The sequence below is a fragment of the Platalea leucorodia genome (assembly GCF_965183815.1).
Source record: "Platalea leucorodia genome assembly, chromosome: 6".
Classification (NCBI taxonomy): domain Eukaryota; kingdom Metazoa; phylum Chordata; class Aves; order Pelecaniformes; family Threskiornithidae; genus Platalea; species Platalea leucorodia.
Window position 1 is genome coordinate 77,002,936 of NC_138828.1, and position 20,014 is coordinate 77,022,949.

The 20,014-nt window shown below is 45.6% G+C and overlaps 1 long non-coding RNA gene across 4 annotated transcripts; it reads left to right on the plus strand.

The window, feature by feature from the left end:
- The first annotated feature begins 7,384 nt into the window (after positions 1-7,384).
- On the plus strand, positions 7,385-19,635 carry LOC309592353. 4 transcript variants are annotated; one of them, XR_014228551.1, is made up of 5 exons: positions 7,385-7,878; positions 11,657-12,424; positions 13,020-13,094; positions 13,721-17,769; positions 18,350-19,635. It is a non-coding gene; the product is annotated as an uncharacterized lncRNA (long non-coding RNA). The 4 variants fall into 4 exon arrangements; XR_014228552.1 differs by having other exon boundaries at positions 13,721-15,968; positions 16,810-19,635; XR_014228553.1 differs by having other exon boundaries at positions 11,657-11,741; positions 12,226-12,424; positions 13,721-19,635.
- The last annotated feature ends 379 nt before the right edge of the window (positions 19,636-20,014 follow it).

The window sequence follows — 20,014 nt, forward strand, 5'->3', positions numbered from 1 at the left end:
TCTCCCCATCTAGAAGCTGTGGTAGGATGCCTTCAGAGATTATGGGCACAAGGGAAGAAAGGACCTGGAAAGCAATATGTGGCAACCACAAACCATCAGCTGGGGGTCAAATGTAGAGGAAGGAGTAATGTTAGTCTAACTTCTCCCAACAAACTGTAGATGTCCATGTACAAGAAACAAAAATTATCTGGTACTCTGGAAACCAAACACCAGTCCCAGGAAGGTGGTCCCCTGGATGGTGGACTCATCCCAGCATGGTCGTGGGTCCTTTTCTGGAACAGCTGGAGCAGTCGTTCCCTCAGTGCCCACCTTGCTTCCTTCAGTGCCCATCACATCAGCAGTCATGGCACTGAGACTTCCCAAAGCTCAGCAGTTTGCACTTTTCAGCCTGCAAACTCAGGCACCACTGTGAGGCACAGGTTTCAGCCAGATCTGGAAGACCTCAGTCAAAAGGTCTGCAAATGGACTTAACTATTTCTAAGGACAGCTGAGGCTGTGTGCCATCAGAGCATGGCATCTTCAAAACAGGCACAAAGGAGGTAGGTAAGGCCACCTAAACCAGCCAAACATGTTATAAAAACAAGTTATAAAAGTAATAAAATGTTAAGCCACAGAATTTCTTCAAATTTTCAGAGTTTTCATGTATGTGTATGGTTGGCACTGCTCTGTTATTCCTGCCAAGCACTCAATTAGCACTTGAGTTAATAAGATGTTTTAATGGCTGTTAAATTAATCAACGACTCTGACACTGCTTTCCAGTGTTTTCCAAGGGAAAGATATTCTTTCAACCCAATTCCTATGTTATCATTGTCACTAATTATTTGTGTTTATTCTCTTTACCACGCTTATTTGATTTCATTTGAAATTAGATGCAGTGATAGGGGATGTAATTTGGCGTTTTTCTCTAATGTGTTGAATAGATGAGGATTAGAGCTCCACAGCTATGAGAAAATGAGTCCTCATAAGCATTTGTTCAAACAGAAATCACAGAGCCTTTTTGATGACTGTCATACGCCCTCTGATTTGCTCTTCATCAGTGCTTTTGCGAGTTTGTTCAGAGAAACCTTTGCCAAAACTAAAGTATTGCTGAGAGGTGAAAACATGTAGTAGCCCAGGAATACCTGTGAAAATGTTTGGGCTGACCTATGCCACAGCTGGTTTTTTTCTGGTGGTCTGACAGTGATCTGAGAAGGAAAAAAACAATATTTTGGGGGTTAGCTCATCAGTCACTCAAAACAGCTAGTGTACTATAAATAGAAGGAAAACATTGAGTAAAAGCAATATGCAATATGTCCCAAAACCCAGAGATTTAGAATTGTTTCATGCTGAAAAATTAAAAGAACAAAAGAAGACACATGATCTGTGGGCAGTTTGTGGCTCTGCCCCGGCTGGGGCGGTGAGGATGACGGTCTCCCACCCAGGCTGGGAGCGGGGTCGGTGCATGATCAGGTTGTTGTAGGTCTCGGTCTGAGATATCTCCCTGGCTTCGTTCAAAGTGATGCTGCTGCTGTGAGTGGAATAGCCTAGGGCTGGAGCTGCGCTGAGAGAAATGAAAAGCTTTCATAAAATTATGTCATGTGCTGAATGTGCCAGCCTGTCATGTAATAATAGCTAAAACTTTCTGTAATTAAAACAAGTAGCTAGTTATGGTGTCTGACTATGATCAAAGCTCTTTTGTCTGCTTTGACAGTTGGCACATGTGAAAGATTTTGGCTTACATGGAAAATACTGTTGTGGTTTTTCTCTTGGTTTTAAATGGCAAGGAATATACATCTCGGATTATCCCTAAACTGAAAGAAAACAGTAACGGGAAACTGAGAACCAGAATGTGCATGACGTAAAATGTCTACGATTTCTGGCAGAAGCAGCTCCTCTACCCAGCCATCATGCCTTCGGAGCGGCTGACCTGTTGCTGCTATGCAAATGGCTGTATCAGGTCATTTTATATTTCTGCAGAGATGGAAATAAAGCTCTTGAGAACATTCTCAAATGTCCTGCACTGCCTTTTTAAAATAAGAATTGCTTTTGCATAACAAATATTTGTCTGAATTGTGACAAACCAGTTGTCTCCCATTAGAGGATTTTTTTTCATTACTTGGATTGTAATTGTTTTGAGACATTTTACAGATAAAAGCTACCTTTCTGTTCACAAGAGAAACCCACATTATTTTTCCATATTCATGTTTGGTATCCATATTACAAAATAAAGGGCTTGGTGAGTAAATATAAACTGCTTTTGCCCTCAAATTCCTCTTCATCTTGAAAAAAACCCCAAACTAATCCAGAATTCCTTTTGCATCTCTGAAAACATCTACTTCCGCTTAGAAGTCTCTGGGAGGATAAATACAAAGAAGTTTTACAAAAAACCAGATGTGAACCGATTGGCTGAGGAACAACCGCCAATAACATGATGTTTTAAACATTATATTAGGCAACAAAACATCATCTGAGGGAAGTGGCCAGCAGAGTGTATTGCTGAGCATTGGGATTTTTCCATCCCTTCTCCTGAAGTTCTGAGGTACATTGTGAGAAGATTTGCTTCTTCCACATCATGTGTGCAATCATGTCTTTTATGTGTTTCCTGTAATTTCAAATTATGACCTGTGAACTCAGTGGGCACGGGCTGAATATTCCCCCCAGTTCAGCTATGTTTGATGTGGGTTGTCTTCTTATCTGGGTCATGGCCAGCACAATGGGTTCCATCTTCAAGTGTCACTGTATGCAAGCGTGCCTACACCCTGTCACTTCTGACCAGAGATTTTTTCCACCTTTGTGGCTTATCAGAGATGACAGGAAATCTTTATTCCTCCTTATTTGGATATCTGGCTAATGAACTGATCTTCAGTCATCTTGGGCCACCTCTGCTTCAGAGGGCAGGACTTCACCATGAATGCTCAGAGTCCACCTCTTCAGTCTATGTGATCCTTGGAGCAACTCCAACTCCATGGCTGGCACTTTTGGACCTGGAGCAGACTGCAGAGCATGCAGGATCCACTCATCCCTGGAGGCTTAGCCAACAGCTACTGCCAAATCTTGCTGACCTCTGTGAGAATCTCCAGTGGTTTGTATCTCGGTAAGGCCCCATACCAGACTGCACCTTCTCCACTTGTAATCTTGGTTCCATATAGTACTGTCTACAGAACGACCCATCCTTATCTCCTCTTGGGTGTGTGACAATTGCTCTTCTGGTGTATGAGGAGGAGATGCTTCCCAAGCATAGAGACAGCCATCCAGGGTGCTAGTATGATGTGCTCATGTGGGCATTTCAGTAGCACAAGATCTTTGGTCGTTACAGAAACAAACCTTCAGCTCAGACACGATGAACCACATTGCCATGCAGGCTGCAGGCAAAGGTGTCACTAACATATCAGGTCATTGCCTCCAGGTGACGAGACAGTATTACCCTCATGTGCAATACCAACAAGCAATGTGCTGTGACATTCCCCTGTCCCTGGCAGGAAGCTGTTGACCTATGGAGCTTTCCTATTAGATTAATTTATCCACAGCTCACCTTCAGCAAGCGCCTTTAATTGACAACCTGACTGATCTACCTTTCATGGAAGATGAGCACTGGCATCTTGTAGACTGGTTTCTTGGACTGGAAAGAAGCATATTTACTGCAGATGTCAATGTAGAAGAGTCAAACCTGCTGTCCTCATAAAGGAAGCAGTCAAAGGCTGTGGGGGGACCTGTTTCTGCTCCTATGCTTGGTCTGATTGCCTGAATGTGGCCAGCGTGGTCCTGTTACTGGGATTTCCATTGCCTATGTCAAAGAGCTCTGTGGGATAGCACCTCCCTTTGCTGCTCTCCCTGTGCAGAGCTCTGGATCCAGGCTTGTCCCCAGCTCCTCATGGCGTTCATGCCAGGCAGCTCTCACCATTAGGACATGCCTGCTCCTCTCTGTAAAGGAACTTTTCACCAGTAGCAGAAAAGGACAAGAAACATTTACTTGGCACAATACGCAACTTTCAGTTGGCGATCTTTCATGCTAAAGTTGAAAGACTTCAGTCTCTGCTGTGGCTCAGTCAGAGTCCATATGCAGCCTCAAACGGATGGAGCACTGATATTTTTACATCCCTCCATCCTGAGATCTCATAAATGGCGATGGATATCACCCCTTTGTCTCAGGGTACAGGCAAGAGGGAAGGGTCCCTCACCCAAATCCCCATCATACTGGGTGTTTACCTACTCACTGCATGAACGTGCAGGTTGAGTATACACATACCTCTAACCTTGCTTACCATAACCAGCCTCTCTTTTTGCATACATAGGCTTCTGTGGAGTTATCTTGAGTCCTCAGGGATTCATTCCACTTAATGATAAAACAAAAGATCTGCGTTACTACTATTGTAGTATGAAGTGTTTCTCAATATTGTACTGTCTCACACCAGGATATGGTTAAGTAGGAGAAAGATGGAAGCTGTATTTCAAGCTGGGCATGGGAAAACTAGACTGTAATTTGCATGGCTGCACAAGGTACAGGAATCCACTGTGCAGTTTAGCACTTTCTCAAGCTGAGAAACTCAAGAGCAGAAAGGTTCCCTGAAATCCAAAAGCTGAAAAAAATGTTGCTATTTTGCACCGTTTAAATTCTGAGGTGATGTGAGCATTGCGCAGACAGTTAGGGTGCTGCAGTTCTAGCAGGCAGGAGGAGGAAAATTCTATCTTCTGTGATGGTAGCTGGATTTTTTTCTATGATATTACTTCCTATATTGACTATTATTTGTCTTGCCAGAATGCAGCATATATATTTTTTCATTCATGTTGGTGTGTGTGTATAAATGCAGACATACATACATATATATGCATGTGTTTATATATATATATACATACATACATACACACGTGACCTGGGGGACCTGCTTATGTCTGCACAAATACCATTTGAGTTCTAAACTCTGCTTCTATGAACTTTAACTTTCAGTGCTGATTACAATGTCTGTTTCACAGCAGAATAATGATCTCAGCTCCAACTCAAGGCATCAAGGACCATCAGCACTGTCCTTGGAGCACTTGGCTTTTCATGGATATCTTTTAAAGATGCTGCTTGGAAAAAAAGAATAGAAAATCTCCAAAACTGAGAGATACAAAGAGATCACATCCTACTGCAGAAGGGACATACAGCCCCCAAAAAAGCCAAGACTAGAACCAGAAGACTGAGCGAGGACGGGTGGGCCAGAGCTACGTGCTGTTTCTTGAAAGACACCGGTCAAACCTCAAAGGACTCAAAAAGCAGTAAGTACTCCCAGAAAGGGAAAGGCATTCAGGTCTTTACTGTTTTTCAGAGATGTTTTTATTATTTGCTTGACGTTTTAAGTATAAAGCAAAGGTGAGTTTAAGGTTCCTCTGCAAAGCCTTCATGTACATTGATCTGGCACACACGTGAGTTCCCAGGAGGATGAAACTGGAAGAATCCAGATGTTTGAAAGCACATTGGCTCAGGTGGAGCTGCTGGTAACATCCACAGCCTGAGAGTTAGGTGGACCTGAAATAAAGGACCCAGTAAACAAAGGATTTTTAAAATGAGTAACATGACTTTTAAACAAAACTAGATGTATAACATTAGGGGAATACACATTTAAATAAAAGCTCAGTCTTTAAACCTCAAGAGCATACTCCCATGGCAGTCACTAAAGTGAATGCAAGCTAAAACCACAAGATAATATAATAAACATGAAGGATTCCTGCAGAGAGGGCTCATGAGGTGCTTTGCAACTGTAAAATGATACAGAGAAGACTAATAATTATCAGTTAGCTATGAATTGGTGTCTCGTCTTCTGGAAACCCCTGCAGAGCGGAATGAGTTAGGCTTCCCATATAAACACGAAGTAATCCTGGTTCAATATTGGCCTCCTCCTGGGCATGAATAGCTTGGGAATCTTCTACCAGCTTTTTCAGTAAATCCTTGCTCTACTACACGTGTAGTTCAGTCTCTCCTGCTCCTTAGCTGAGCATGGTCCTACTTGTCTGTGCCCTGCAAAATCACTAGGTCCTGAAGATGGCTCAGAGGGCATTAGTTACACTGTAAGTTTTTTGTTGTTTTTTTTTTTTAGATTTTTTGATCAAAATGTATACAATCTGCCCAGATAAAATGATGGATCAATGGCATAAGCACTTGTAATGAACACGGTAGGAAATGATAAGCAGGTGCTGCGGCCTGTGTTAGCTCATTATAGAAAAAGCAGAGTAAAGAAGCCCGGTTGTGTCCTTCCACCTCTGCTTTCCACAGCCAGCTGTACCATGGCATCTCTCCAGCTTTTGGCAAAACATCTCCCACCCAGACAATTGTGAATATGTTTCATGTGGTCAGAGAGCGCTGGAGAGACAGGCCAGAAATTCAGCCTGTTATGCTAAACCCAACAAATAGGAAATTATCTGCATATAAATATCGTTTATGCTTTTCCACTTGAAAGGAAATCCCCTTATCAGCTCAGTCTCAGATGAAAACAACCACGGACACTGTGAGCCAAGCCAAGTGTCCCTGCTGAGAGGCATCGGTGGCCTTCCCTGGCAACTGAATCCATGTCTTCATGGCCCTTTGTGGAAGGAGTTTTACCATATTGTGTAAAATAAGTTGCCAGAGAGAGCTGTTGAAGGGGAAAGTGGAGCATGGCGATAGCACATGGCTGTTTTGCTCAGCCAGATACTGGGAAGTGATGCAAAAGCAGGGAAGGAGATGTGAGGTTGGAACAGATTTGTTGGGTCAAATGCCGTTTTTTTCCCTTTTAAGTAGACTGCAGCCCTGCTGCCACTGAAACCAATGAAAACGTTGCTATTAAATTTAAAGAAAATAAGCAATACTAAGCCTTAGAATCAGCGAAAACTTTTCCTCATTGCCTGAATCTTCAAATTGTAGTCCTTCCTCCATTCTCCCTTTCTATGTATTTTCATCTCAAAACGCACTGGGTCAAACTCATGAAGTCCTATACAGCTGAACACTATGCAGGTACAGGTGGGATAAAGCATTTTATTTTAAAAAACCCCAACCCTCAAGTTCCCTGCTGCAGTAACACAAAGCTATCTTAAAAATAATAAAAAAAAACCAAACCAAACCAAACCAAACCAAATCCCGCTCCAAAACCAGTTACAAGGATCACGGGGTGGCATGAAAGTTAAACACAGTGCTCAGAATTCAGCACAGCCACACACAGCAGTAGACAGTTCTCCACATGCTCGTCAGGAAGCACAGCAACCCCTTTAAATTATCCTAAGTAACCGTCAGGAAAGACACATTTTTCTGTGTTATCTGCTGGCCAGAAAAGTGTTTTTTACCCCAGAAGAGCAATGATATGGCTGATACAGATAGAATTTGGCAACACCCACTAGTGGGCTCTATGCACGTCTCATACAGGGCTTGAAATGTAAATTTTCTCTGCAGCCGGCCTCGTTGTAAGAGCAGAAAGTGGGAGCTTGCTCTCCTGGAGCTGTTCTGAACCGCTAAGCCACCTCCTTCTCGCCAAGGCTGTGCTCGCCGAGGGCTGGACAAGTGCAGGCAAAGAGCAAGACTTGCTACTCATATGAATTCCCACCAGCCCCATCACGATGGTTTGTACGAGCAGCCGTGGTGAGTCCCTCTGTCTTTCTGGAGTGACTCCCACACTCCGTAGCGGTCCCAAAGACCCTGCACTGGGCAGAGCAGCCCAGAGCAGCTGAGGAGGGAAGGAGCAGCAACTAAACAAGACTGGAAGGAAAAGTGAGCTGATACCATATTCAAGTTTCCCTTCAGCTGTTGCCTACATTGGAATTATGAGCAGCAGCCATTGAGCAGGAATGCTGCCTTTCCCAAGCAAGGAGAGATGGTTCCCGGCTCCCCGGGGGACTCCAGTGGGAGCCACGGCCCAACAGCACCGCCTGCCCCGGGCACTGACCTGCCTGCAGGTAAGAACAAGGCTCGCGTGGCATTTTCAGCATGCCTGGTCCCTGGCAATCCCTCTGGGCTGCCAGAGCGTCGCTCTCCCACGCCGATCCTGCCCCAATGACCAGAATTCATTTTCCCCAGTTGCAGGGGGGAGCATCCCAGTGCATGAGCCCAAAGAAACAATTTTTATATCTGGTTTCCACTGAAACATAGCATCAATTGCCTGATGGCGTGGGGTCGGTTAAAGTTCTCGAGTTGTGTTGTGAAGGTTTTCTCCACAAAAGCAGGGGTGTTAACCATGGTGGCATGGCACGGCTCCAGCTCCGCTCGCACCACTCGGCTCTCCCCCGGCTCTGGCAGCACTGTTTAAACAGCTGCCTTGTGTCATCTGGGAGGTGGCTGCCCTTCAGTCCTGGGAGAAGAGCTCATCTTCTGGATAGTTTGCATAACAATTAACATTTGTCAGCTGAGATCTGCCTGGTGAAAGATCACTATTTACAAGTAGGTGGTGAGTCTTCTGAGGCTGGAATACTTCTTGAACCACTAAAAACTAAGCCGAGAGTGGGAACGAGCCTGACAGTGGACTGATTTCACACGGCAGGTTTAGGAGGAGTTTCTTTTGCTTTCAGCTCGGAGGCAGACAAGTGGATCTGCCGTGAAAGGGGGGATTCTTTAGCTCTTACAGATATCATTCAGTTGTTCCAATGAAATAAATACACCCGCCTTAAACAATTGAAAGAAGAGGTATTTACTGCTTGTGGTTTAACAACTGTACTAAGTCAAAGGGACCAGTCAACTAGAGCCTTATAATTCTTTTCTAAAGAGAGGATGAGAGAAAAGAATGAGACGACAATGCAGTATTTATAATAAAGATGAAATGAGTGGAACTCAATGGCGCCAGCAGCCCCGGAGCTCCTGCTGCTTGGGCTAATGCATTTTGCATTAGCACGTCTGGATATCTGGCACTGGAAAGTCCTTAAAATGCTTTTACAAAATAGTGGCATTCTTATAGCAGCGGCACTTCTTCCAAGCACCACCATCGACTGGTGCAGCTGGGATGGGCAGCCCCTGCAGCTGGGTGAATCACCAAGAAGGTTTCAGGCGACTGGGACCTGCTTTCCACTTGCCTTCTTGCAGCCAGGTTGCTTTTTGCCCTGCTCACCTCTGTGTGTTGACAAGTGGCTGCACCAAAAGGGCTGACACCCTCACGGGGCACCTGCTCGAGCAGGGGTGGGTACATGGGATGGATACCCATCCCTGCCTGGCAGCTGGGGACTTGGCCCGCGAAGGCAGGATCCCCGCCTGCTCAGGTTACAGTGGGGGCAGATAGATGTCACAGTGAACATACAAACACAAAATTACATCTGTAAGTAGATTTGCTCTGCACTGGCTAAATAAATAACATCTGTGTTACAAGAACCCCTAGATCTCTATCCGATACTACTCCATTACTCCAACAGCTAATCTTATATTTGCCTTGGAAGCAATACAAAATCCTCCAAGGAATTAATAGCCAGCAACTGCATGTCACCAGAACAATTTATTTTTCATTCTTTCCCCCAATAGACTGGAGAGATACATGTCTCTTATTTCTTTCTGAAACCTGGATTTGAAAAACTTTGTGTTGTTTCATCTTCCCATAACCCTGCAGAATGACATTAGCAGTAATGAGCAAAGCCCAGCAGCACCCCGGGACAAACTCTGGGGCAGGTGGAAAGAACGCCTGGGTGTAGGTGCCATCAGAAGCAGATGGCAAATGGTACCTTCTTTTTAATAACTAGGAGCATAGAAAGGGGAAACTCAGCACTTCAGGGTTTTCTTTTGGTTTTGACATATACAAATGATTTCTTGTCCTAAGAAATAAGTGATACCAGGATCTATTTCAATAATTCTTAGAATATAGACCTCAGATGTTTGGTTTTCTTTTTGCCTAAGCCTCTGTTACGTGAGCTTATCTCTATACAGAAGCAGCACATCAGTCTGAGGGGGAAAACGAAAATGGTGCTAGAGGCTGCCAAAAAGTGTGGGAACAAGTCAATGAGGAGTGAGGCAGGGAGAACAAAATAAATTGATGAAGTTATTGTCCTGATTGCTGTATGCTTGAGTCCAGCTAAGAACAGGTCTTCTTCCTTCCAAAAATAAGGCTGATCTCAGCCTCTGACCCCCAAATGCTAGAGCAGCGGGATGGGGTAGCAGCTACGAGCTCTGGCACTTTGATCCCAGCCAGCGCAGAACCTTGTGTTCATGGACAAATAACTTTTGGCTTGATTCTTCAGCAACCCTTCTTGTTCTCAGTAGGACATGTTGGCGCTGAACTCTCTGAAATCTGCTTTTAATATCTTGACCTCATATACGGGAAATCCATAGGATGTAGGCAGGGTTGTTTAGTTATCATAGCACAGTGCCTAGAAGCCGTTCAGCAGTGAAAAGTCCAAGCCACGCTGCTTTTCACTGCTACCCTGCTCGTGTACTGAAAGAGAACGGGCATATTTTCACCCAAACTGGAGGGTGAAAAGAAACCAACGCCTACCTATGTTTTAAGACAACCCTGATGAGATGTGTCTTGCAAAGGGCAGGCAGAGACTTTCAGAGAGAAGGACGGCATCACAACAGAAGCCTGAGCTATGGAGATGAATTAGTAAAGAGACATTTAAATACCACATGTGGCAATAGCTCAATGCCTGGGATATCGAGCGAAAGGCAAGTCTCCAAAGCAGGCAGAGCCCCCAGGTCGTGACTCCCCACATTTAGGCTGCTGAGGCTGGTCAGGATACGGCTTGGATTCAGAGGTCAGGTCTGGACTGAGGTTTTGACTTGACTTGTTGCTAGTCAGAAGAGTTCCCTGGGGAAAATGTCTTACGCTGAGTAACCTCCATGTCAGGTCTCCAGTACATCTTTAGAGTCTGGATTGGTGTCCGAGAGGAATCTGAAGTATTTAGCAGCACGGATGTTGCCGGCTTCAGGAGGATGTGCTGCTGGCCTCGCTCCACAGGTTCCCTAGGGATGGGCTGAGCTTTAACTGAAAGCTGCTGTAAGTTTTGCAGACTGTTTTACAGGAAGATTAAGACCCAGAGGATGCCATGGGTCTGCAGAATCATAGAATCATAGAATCGTCAAGGTTGGAAAAGACCCTTAAAATCATCGAGTCCAACCGTTAACCTAGCACTGCCAATCCACCACTATACCATGTCCTCGAGCACCACATTTACCCATCTTTTAAATACCTCCAGGGATGGGGACTCAACCACTTCCCTGGGCAGCCTGTTCCAGTGCCTGACTACCCTTTCGGTGAAGAAGTTTTTCCTAATATCCAACCTAAACTTCCCCTGGCGCAGCTTGAGGCTTTTTCCTCTCGTCCTATTGCTTGTTACTAGGGAGAAGAGACCGACCCCCACCTCGCTACAGCCTCCTTTCAGGTAGTTGCAGAGAGCAATAAGGTCTCCCCTCAGCCTCCTCTTCTCCAAACTAAACAACCCCAGCTGCCTCAGCCGCTCCTCCTAAGACTTGTGCTCTAGACCCTAAAGGTGCACCAAGAAGGTGCACATCAGGGCAGGGTCTTCCACTTCTTCATACAGAAAAGCCAAAATGTTGACTCTGAAAGGCATGCTAAAGAAAGCAGGTCTCGGAGCCAGTTCTGGGCTCTCAGGAAGCAGGAAAGTCCCTCGTGTTCCTGCCCTAACACAACCTCGGCACAACTTTCTAATGGGATGTATTTCAATATTTTTGTCAAGCATCGATGCCTTCTTACCATCTTCCCATTCCATCTCATGCGCTGCTACTTCTGTGCCTTCTTTCTAGTGCAAACACTGTCTCAGAGAGTCTGAGCTGCTCCTCAGAGAGCCTGGATGGAGAAACGGCTGTAGAGGGATACGATTTGTGACAGGTAATTCTGATTTATGCCACTTGGTGCTATCACACAGGGATTTGAAAACAACATGTCCCAGTGCAGCCACATGTATTTTGCTGTCTGCTGTTCTGTGAAGCCTGGAACAGCTTAAGGCTTGGTATGTATCCTCCTCCGCTCGGAGCAGAGAGTATCCTGCTATTGCTAAAAGGCATTTTGACAACATGCAGAAAGTAGTATCCTCCCTGCAGGGGATCTCAGCAGCTAAATGGTCCAGGCTGAACAGATGTGGCAATGGGCCGTGCTGTGGGAGTTTTAATTTCCCACCTTTGCTCTTCATGGTTTATTGGGTGAGCTGGGGGCAGCTGGTTTGCCTTCCAGGTGGTGCCTGGAAGCAGCAACAGATCTGGGAGGGAAAGGTCTTAGGTGTCACTTGCTGTCCCCTCAGTTTGAAGAACAGTAATTCATTGCTTTCGTAAAGAACCAGCCCCAAATAACCCCCTATTATTGAATTGGCCTCAAGGAGGGACAGGAGGAAACCCAGTGGTGTGATGGATCTGTCGCTGCCTGCAGAAATGACCCATGTGGATCCCACCAGGGAATGGACAATGTGCAGGAAGGGAAATCTCTGAAATGCAGCTCCCTTGGGAGATTTGAGAATCACCCGAGGAAGCGTTTTGAAGAAAGCCTAGAAGAGCAGGAGTGGTGGGAAATCTGCATGGGTAAGATTCTGGGGGTGGGGCAAGGTGGCGGTGGGGGGAAGGAGACGTGCAAGATGACCCCATGTAGATGTGCACCCCTGCAAAGGAGACCCAAACCAGGGCTACTGGCTGCATGACATGACTGTACGCAGCTGGACCCCAGGAGCAGGGGACCGCCGCGCTGACCCCGGGCACTGCTGTGCTGTTGGGGTGTTGCCCAGTGAAGTAGCCACTTTGTGAAGCTTTGGCAAGCCAGCAGACCCCGTGTCCTGAATGCAGAGACTCTGCCCTCCCAAGCACCCTGCACGTGATGTGATCCAACCATCAGAGGACTCATTCTGTTGTGGGTAGGTGCTGGCTGTGAGGGCAGCCCCAGCTTGGCGTTTCCCTCCTTTGGGGTATATCACTGTGTTACCTGATTTGTCTCTTTTTATGGTTTTTGCACGTATTTTCATTGTGATGTGCTTTGCTAATGCAGTCATGTGTAAAAAACAGTCAGGATATACTACATAAAAACAGGAAAGATCTTTAATCTTAGGGTCATGAGAATGACACTTGACCTAGCAAAGCTACATGTCCAGTTGCTTTACTTCTAATGTACTTGTTTTTTCTTCAGTACTGACAGTGCTTCAAGCCTCTGGATTTCAGCAGTGTCTCCAGCTATGAAGTTTTAGACGGGTGATGGGTCAAGGTAGGTCTTGAGAGCACTGCAGTGTACTAACAAATTACACCATCCCAGAAGAGTTCAGGACTTGTTCTTGCTCTCTTTCCCTCCATTTCTTCTTTTATCTTGAAATACATGCAAGAGTCCCTTAAACAAATTGGTGGGTTTTGGTTCATTGCTCTATTTTCTTCAGCTAGTGAAGATTAATTCCCCCTTTGGGTGAAATAATTGGAATAATGCAAATAAATCCAAATAACAGTTGCAAATTAAATTATGCTTTAAGTACTTTATAATAAACAGAGTAAGGAAATACATTCATTTTAACACCTGAATTCATTGTATAAGCGGAATCAAGAGGCTGAAGACCAGAAGGAATGTTAAAAGTTGCAATGACCCTAAATCTTGAGGCAATTTGAGCTCTGTCATTGGAAAACTGCTGCATATATGCCGTGTTTTAAAAATGACACTGATGACCCTGCAAGAACACTTAATGCATCAACTTCCCCAAATTACATGGTAAAGTCTGTGATCAAAATACATCACTTCAGAGCGTGGCTACAAGGCACAGACGTCACTTATGGAAGTCTTCAAACCTAGGCTGAACTTTACAACGGTGCCTAGCCTTTACGAATGCTTTCACTTCTAATTTACAGGATGGGATCACCCTTGCATAGGGTTGCTCACCCCACTTTGGCAGTGGACCAAGCCAGCTTGCATTTGGCATGAACAGGGAATGGTTATGGGAGGCGAATAACATCTATGCCCTGCTCTGCTGCCTCCTAACTGCCCTGTCTCACCAAACTCCAAGAATGCCACTTTGCAGCATCAGCCTACATGGAGCGTTTCTAAAGTTGCATTGCAGGCGAGGAGTTTCAAACTCCTGCGTTATCAGAAAACTTCTAGAGTTTCTCAGGCATTCATCGCAAACCCACAATCTGCCTGATTGAGTGAGAATGCCTTGCAGCGGGATCGGGTTTTATCCAGCACCAGGTAGGCTGATAACCCTCCCTAATCAGTCGCCAATCTCTGCTCGGCGAAAGCACTCCCCGTGGTATTTTTACTGAAGCTATTTTTAAATGACAGTGTGATATTTTGTTTTCTTTTGCTCATTTGTCAATGGAAGAACTGGCTGTGCCATGCATCTGCTCTGACAAGAAACTTCCAGCTATTTTTCAGCCCATTCCAGCCGGATTGGAGGCAGGGCTGGAGAAAGTGCTGGCTGTGGGCAGGGTGAGCCCTCCAGGGAGCAGCGACCCTGTGAACCTCTGCCTGGCGGGGTCCCCCCATGTCTGGCTGTGGGAAAAGCCTTCTAGGTTTCTTGTGACTCCGGCATTGATGCTACTTTGGGCTGTTTTTCACAATTTGGCTTGTCTTATGTTTAGCTGAGCTGCTACTTGCATGAATGTTGGGTTTTTAGTTTGGCTTTTTTTCCCTTGAATTGCACTAGATTTTCAAGGAATTATATTTTTAGGTTTAGGTTCTGAATGGCCCCAAAGCCTGAGCATCTAAAAATTGAAAATTAAAACCTGAAATGTCCAAACAGCGTCACTGCATGGACAATTCATGTTTCATCTCATCAAACAGCTTTCCCAAATGGAGACGCAACAGGTTCCACCTCTTCATCCAGGTGCCTGGACATTGCTGCATGTTCTGCAATGGTCTTTATATTTCATTTCTCTCAATAATGCATTACCGAGTGACATTAGCCTCTTTCCATCCCCTGGGGGTTTCTTCTGGATGAAGGAAATATAAAATGCCTGCTGGAATTTTGCTGATTCCCAAGCCCTCCACCCTTAAGCACAGTTGGATGACAGTTGCCCCACAGTTTTATACCCAGATTTTCTAGCCCGTCAAATTCAGACACGAATGGCTCACAGTAGATAAAACCCTACTGAGAAATATGGATTGTCTATGTGTGTGCAGCTATTGGATATAAAATATGCTTAATTAAATCCTAGAAAATTACATTCTCTGATTTTAAGCCCTCTGTTTGTACATGGGCCCAAGATTTCTGTTTTTACACCTCTGAGTAATCCCAGGATTCGTTCCACTGCCTTCTCTTACATATAATAGGTACACTACTGCCTCCCTGCAGAGCTAATCCCTTCAGCAAGATTACTGCTCAGGTAGCTCGAATACCTTTCCATCTAAGAAAGGGTGCTGGACCCAGTCTCAGGAGAGGTGCCAGTCTCTGGGGTCAGCCCTAGGAGCAGAACTAGGTCTTTACTAAAATTTTCTGCCCTGATCCAGCAGCTCCAGCAACTGGAGCAAGAGGGAGAATTGCATCCCTGCTTAGCCTGAGCTCTGCCAATTCCCACCAGTTATCGAGGCTGTTTTTTTCATTGTGGAATCCAGTAGAACTGGATTGAAACCAACATGCTTATTTTCCCCATCGAGAATCTGACTGATATTCTAAAATCTCTTAAATTTTCTTGTTTCTAATCCAAAAGCCATTGGGAAGAGCAGATATAGTTTGATGGGCTAGATTTTAAAGATATGTTGGACCCTAATAATTTCTGCTGCCTTTGGTTAAGATTCCTGAGGCAATAATAACGGAAGCTGTAAAAATATGTCGCGTATTCATCATGGCTTTACGTCAGGAGTTTGCTGCTCTAATCATTAACTAGCCTGCTGCATTATCTATGAAAATTGCTCTGTAATATTTATGAAATGTGACCTTTGTTAATTCAATGTTACAAAGTGTTGGATTCATTCTGTTTGCAAGTGGAACAGATTTCCAAATCACTCTGCAATTAGTACAGTTTGATCTAACCAGCCTATCTCTGCATGGGGTAGCCTTCTACTGAAACAGCAGGATTGCTGTCAGAAATGAAACGTATTTTCCATACGGCTGAAAGTAAGGCTGTAACACCTGCTTGCACTACATCATCTTTGGCAAAGGTAAGTGCTGAATGAATATTCCCAATAAGGGAGAACAGTAACCAGACTTAGAAAGCTTTTAATTATGAGAAATAACTCAATTTAAAAAAAAAAAGAGTATGTGGCCAAAAATGTTTGCTATGTGCAATATCATAAGGGGAAACCAAAAGGAAACAGGACAATCTCAGGCTGAAACAGGCACTATTAGCAATTCCGCAATAGATACAGATAAAGCAATTGCAAGTGACAACAGGAAGGTTCGGGAGTCCAGTAGAGTCGAGATGCTTTGGCGTGTGATTCTCCAAATCACTCCCAAGGCCACCATTAGGAGGGGATGGTATGGTCCCTTCCCACCTAAAAAGCCCGTCTTCCTGATTTGCCTAATGCTACCATGAATTTTGGATTCTCTCAGTCATTCAGGACAACCTGTACCCCTTCAGTGTGTGTGGTGTTCTGCAGGAATGAAGCGACAAATGTTCCGGACAAGCATCACGCAGTGATGCCATGTGGCACCATTCAATAGCAGATCACTAGGGCTGTGTAGTATCCGTAGCATTAATATCATATTTTTCCATCCCCAGAGCTCCGTGCGGTCAGTGTCCGCGCTCCATTTTCAATACAGGGGCACCAACGCTCACTCCCACTGGGACTGCCTCATGTGACATGCAACGTCGAGAACAAACTGAGCACTTTCCTGTCCCTGTGTCCCCACTAGCGATCGACAAAATTAGAGTTTGGTTTGATGAGCCACGTTATCTCTGATGAAATCTCTACGTAGACCCGTAAAAGATACCCGTTTGGCCCTGTATAGATCTGTTTTATTTTCCTCTAGCGTGACATCCGACTGTGCTTTCCTTTGCAGGAAACAAACATCCTCTCGGATAAAGCAGGGACTGGAAAGCCACAGAGACGCCACCCGCACGCTCTGGTCCCTGCGTGGGAACAGAGAGGGAGGCTGGGGCAGCGCTGGGACGGGACGGGTGGCAGGTCCTCACCCCGGGAAAACTGGTGCAGCTGCCCCGCAGACAGCGCGGCTCTGCCAGACTTGCAGCTGCTCCAGCCTGCTCAGCGTTCGCAGGTCAAGGACGCTTCTCAGGAGGAATAGAACAGAATAGAATCAAATTTAATCAAATGGAATCGTTTAGGTTGGAAAAGACCTTTAAGAACATCAAGTCCAACCATTAACCTAGCACTGCCAAGTCCTCACGATGGTCCTGCCTTTCAAACTGGTATTTTAGCACAGTTTTCCCACATATGAAATGGAAACAATATTAACCTACAGGACATGAGCGGTTTGATGTGAAGGCAGCAGCACAGGCTGCAAAGAAAGTCCTGCCCATGTTTTGCTGCCAGTCAGTCCTCCACAGTTCGTGATTTGGTCCTAAAATTCAAAGCTGCCTGCAAGCCTGGCCAACAGTGCCTGATGAACCTCCCCTCTCCCTGTGACCTTGATGATGTGGTGGCGAACAAAGGAGCTGCTAAGGAAACGAATGCGAGTTGCGCCTGTGAATGACATGGGTTTCTTGGCATCTGGCTGAAAACTGTGGCATTCATTCCCAGAACTCGCCAGAATCGGGGAATCCTCATTCCTCCACATCACTCCGCTGTCCCCCAAGGGAAAGGAAAAAATACAGATGTCTGAGCAAGGAAAGAGCAAGAGAGAAGCTAGAGACATGTACAGGCTGTTGTGATATGGGAACTGGGGGAAAAAACAGGCTCCGCAAGTACCGGTACCGTGGGCTGCAGCATTGTCTGCTAGTGGCAGTGGGGAGAGCGACCCTCCAACAGGCTCCGCTCGCCACCAGCTCACCCCACCCTGCAGGTGAATTTCTTTGCATGCCTTTCCCATTTCCCAAAACTGTTACCCAGCGCAGGAAAATTTGGAAGGGGTTAAATCACGTGCTGTGAACCAACTGGCAAGAAGGAGAAGATCTGCGAGCGAACATGCGAAACCAGGGAGAAGGGGAATGGGCAGCTGCTCTGATGGGATGAGCTCAGCCCCTCCAGGTGTCCCAGAAACACAAACACATGCCCTGCCAGCCACGGCGAAGGCAGCAGGACGGGCAGTGACTGCGGCACTCGGAAGCAGGGCAGCAACAGCATGGGCATAGCTGCTCTCCAGCTTCTTGCTGGGGCTCCATCGCACGCATTTATTGCAGTTGCGTGTGCCTGCACTGGTGCAGACTGGGTGAAGTCCTGGGGGTTTTGGTTATCCCACAGCTCTGAGGCAGGCACAGGTCCAGCGAAAGAGGGAGGCTGAGAGAGAAGAAGTGGTCTGGGCAAAAACATGTCTAGAAATCCCCAGGCTCCCACTGGAGAGCAGTGCTAGAGCCAGGTTCCTCCCTGCTGAGCTGAGCAAGTTCCTCTCTGCAGCAACTCAACGCAATGTTTTCTCTTTTCAGGATCACAGATTGCTCCATCAGACAACAGATTTTCCTGCTACTGTGTCCTTCCTCAAAGACGGGGCTCTCTCTACCGTGCGCTACTGTCCTCCTCTTCTTGTAGCAAACACATAAGAGTAAGCGTGCTGTGAGAGCACCACGCATCTTTGTAATGTCTATGAGATCCCAGCATCCACGGTGTGAAATCCCCATTTGGTTTCAGGTCTTCTTTGCTTTGTTTTTTTCAACAACTTCAGCATTTTTGAGCTTCTGAAGGTTTAGGAGTTTCTACTTTTTTGCATAATTAGGAAATTGAGACCTGTGGTTTATCTGCTTGTTTCCTGTGAAACACATAGGGCCTGAGAGATTGGGGTGTGGGTGTGCGTGCAAGGTCGGGGGGGAGTAGATAAGGCTGCCTAGACAGGACAAGGGTGAGTTTGCAGGATCATGAAGAGAGATTTTCCCTGGGTCCCACTGGCGTAAAGAGGAGACCGCAGCCACATTTGTCTATGACTTCTGGAAAGTATCCCTCACACCCAAGGTGATGTGCTGCAGCTTGTCATCACTGTGGTTCAACGGCCACAGCAGTCCTCTTCTCTTGCCAATGGGCACTGCAGTGCTTGCCGAGCACCCTCTCTTCCTCACCAACGCCAGCGACATTTTCTACCATTCAAATCCTTTCCTACACTGCAATGTTTGCCACAGAAGTGTTTTGTTGACTAGAAGGCGTTTCAAACAGCTGTGACGAGGAAGGGGCACGGCGGGTGTGAGGGACGGTCTGTCCATGAAGACGGGGGAGGCACTGATGGAGAGGCTGGTGCTCCCCACCCAAGCTGCCCCTTCCCATCTGGCCCTGGCCCCACCGCTGGGCTGGGACTGCCGAGCTGGGGAAACGGCGAGCAGGCGGAAGGCATGCCATGATTCAGCAGCGCTCATTTTTGCAACCAGCTTTCCAGCTGCTAGAAGGCAGTGAAGTTCCTGTATGAAAATGTTTTCAGTTGAATATATCATAAAAAGTAATAACAGATATTTCAAGATGTAAACAGTAGCTTTTTTCCTCTAGCTAAAAAAAAATCACAATTACAGTCTTTGCATGTCACGTAGCTGTTTACTAACATGTAACATAACTCTAGGGATCAAAAGTGGGGGAAAGAAATTGGATTAAAGGAAATGTGTTTTTTTTAAACTTAAAGTGTTCTCCATAAAACTATTATGCTGAGAGGTTGACTAATGTAACCAGTGTGTGTTTTGAAGCGTGTCATGAACACTTTTTATGCTTTCTGAACACACAAAGAGAAACCCCAGGAGAGAATTAATTTACAAATCTGATTAAGCATGGCAAAAAGCATCATACAATAAATAGTAGACTCCATAGGTAAGCAAAGCTTTAAAAAAATAAACATACTCTACAAAAAGCCCAGATGTGTGCATTTTGGGTAATGTGTTTGATTAGATGTCAAAGGTACAGACAATGAAAGCAGAGGTCACGCTGAGGTATTACTTCTGACCTCTTCTTCATTAGGCCATCATACTGCCTGTCTAGTGTAAAGCATATATCCTAATTTGGGAAGTAAAGGCAAGCCTGTAAACAGAGGAATGAGTCATAAGATAGGGGTTTTCTACCTGATGTCAAGACAGACTTATAGTGTGGTCCTCAGCCAGTCACAGTGGAATAAGTTGGGGTGG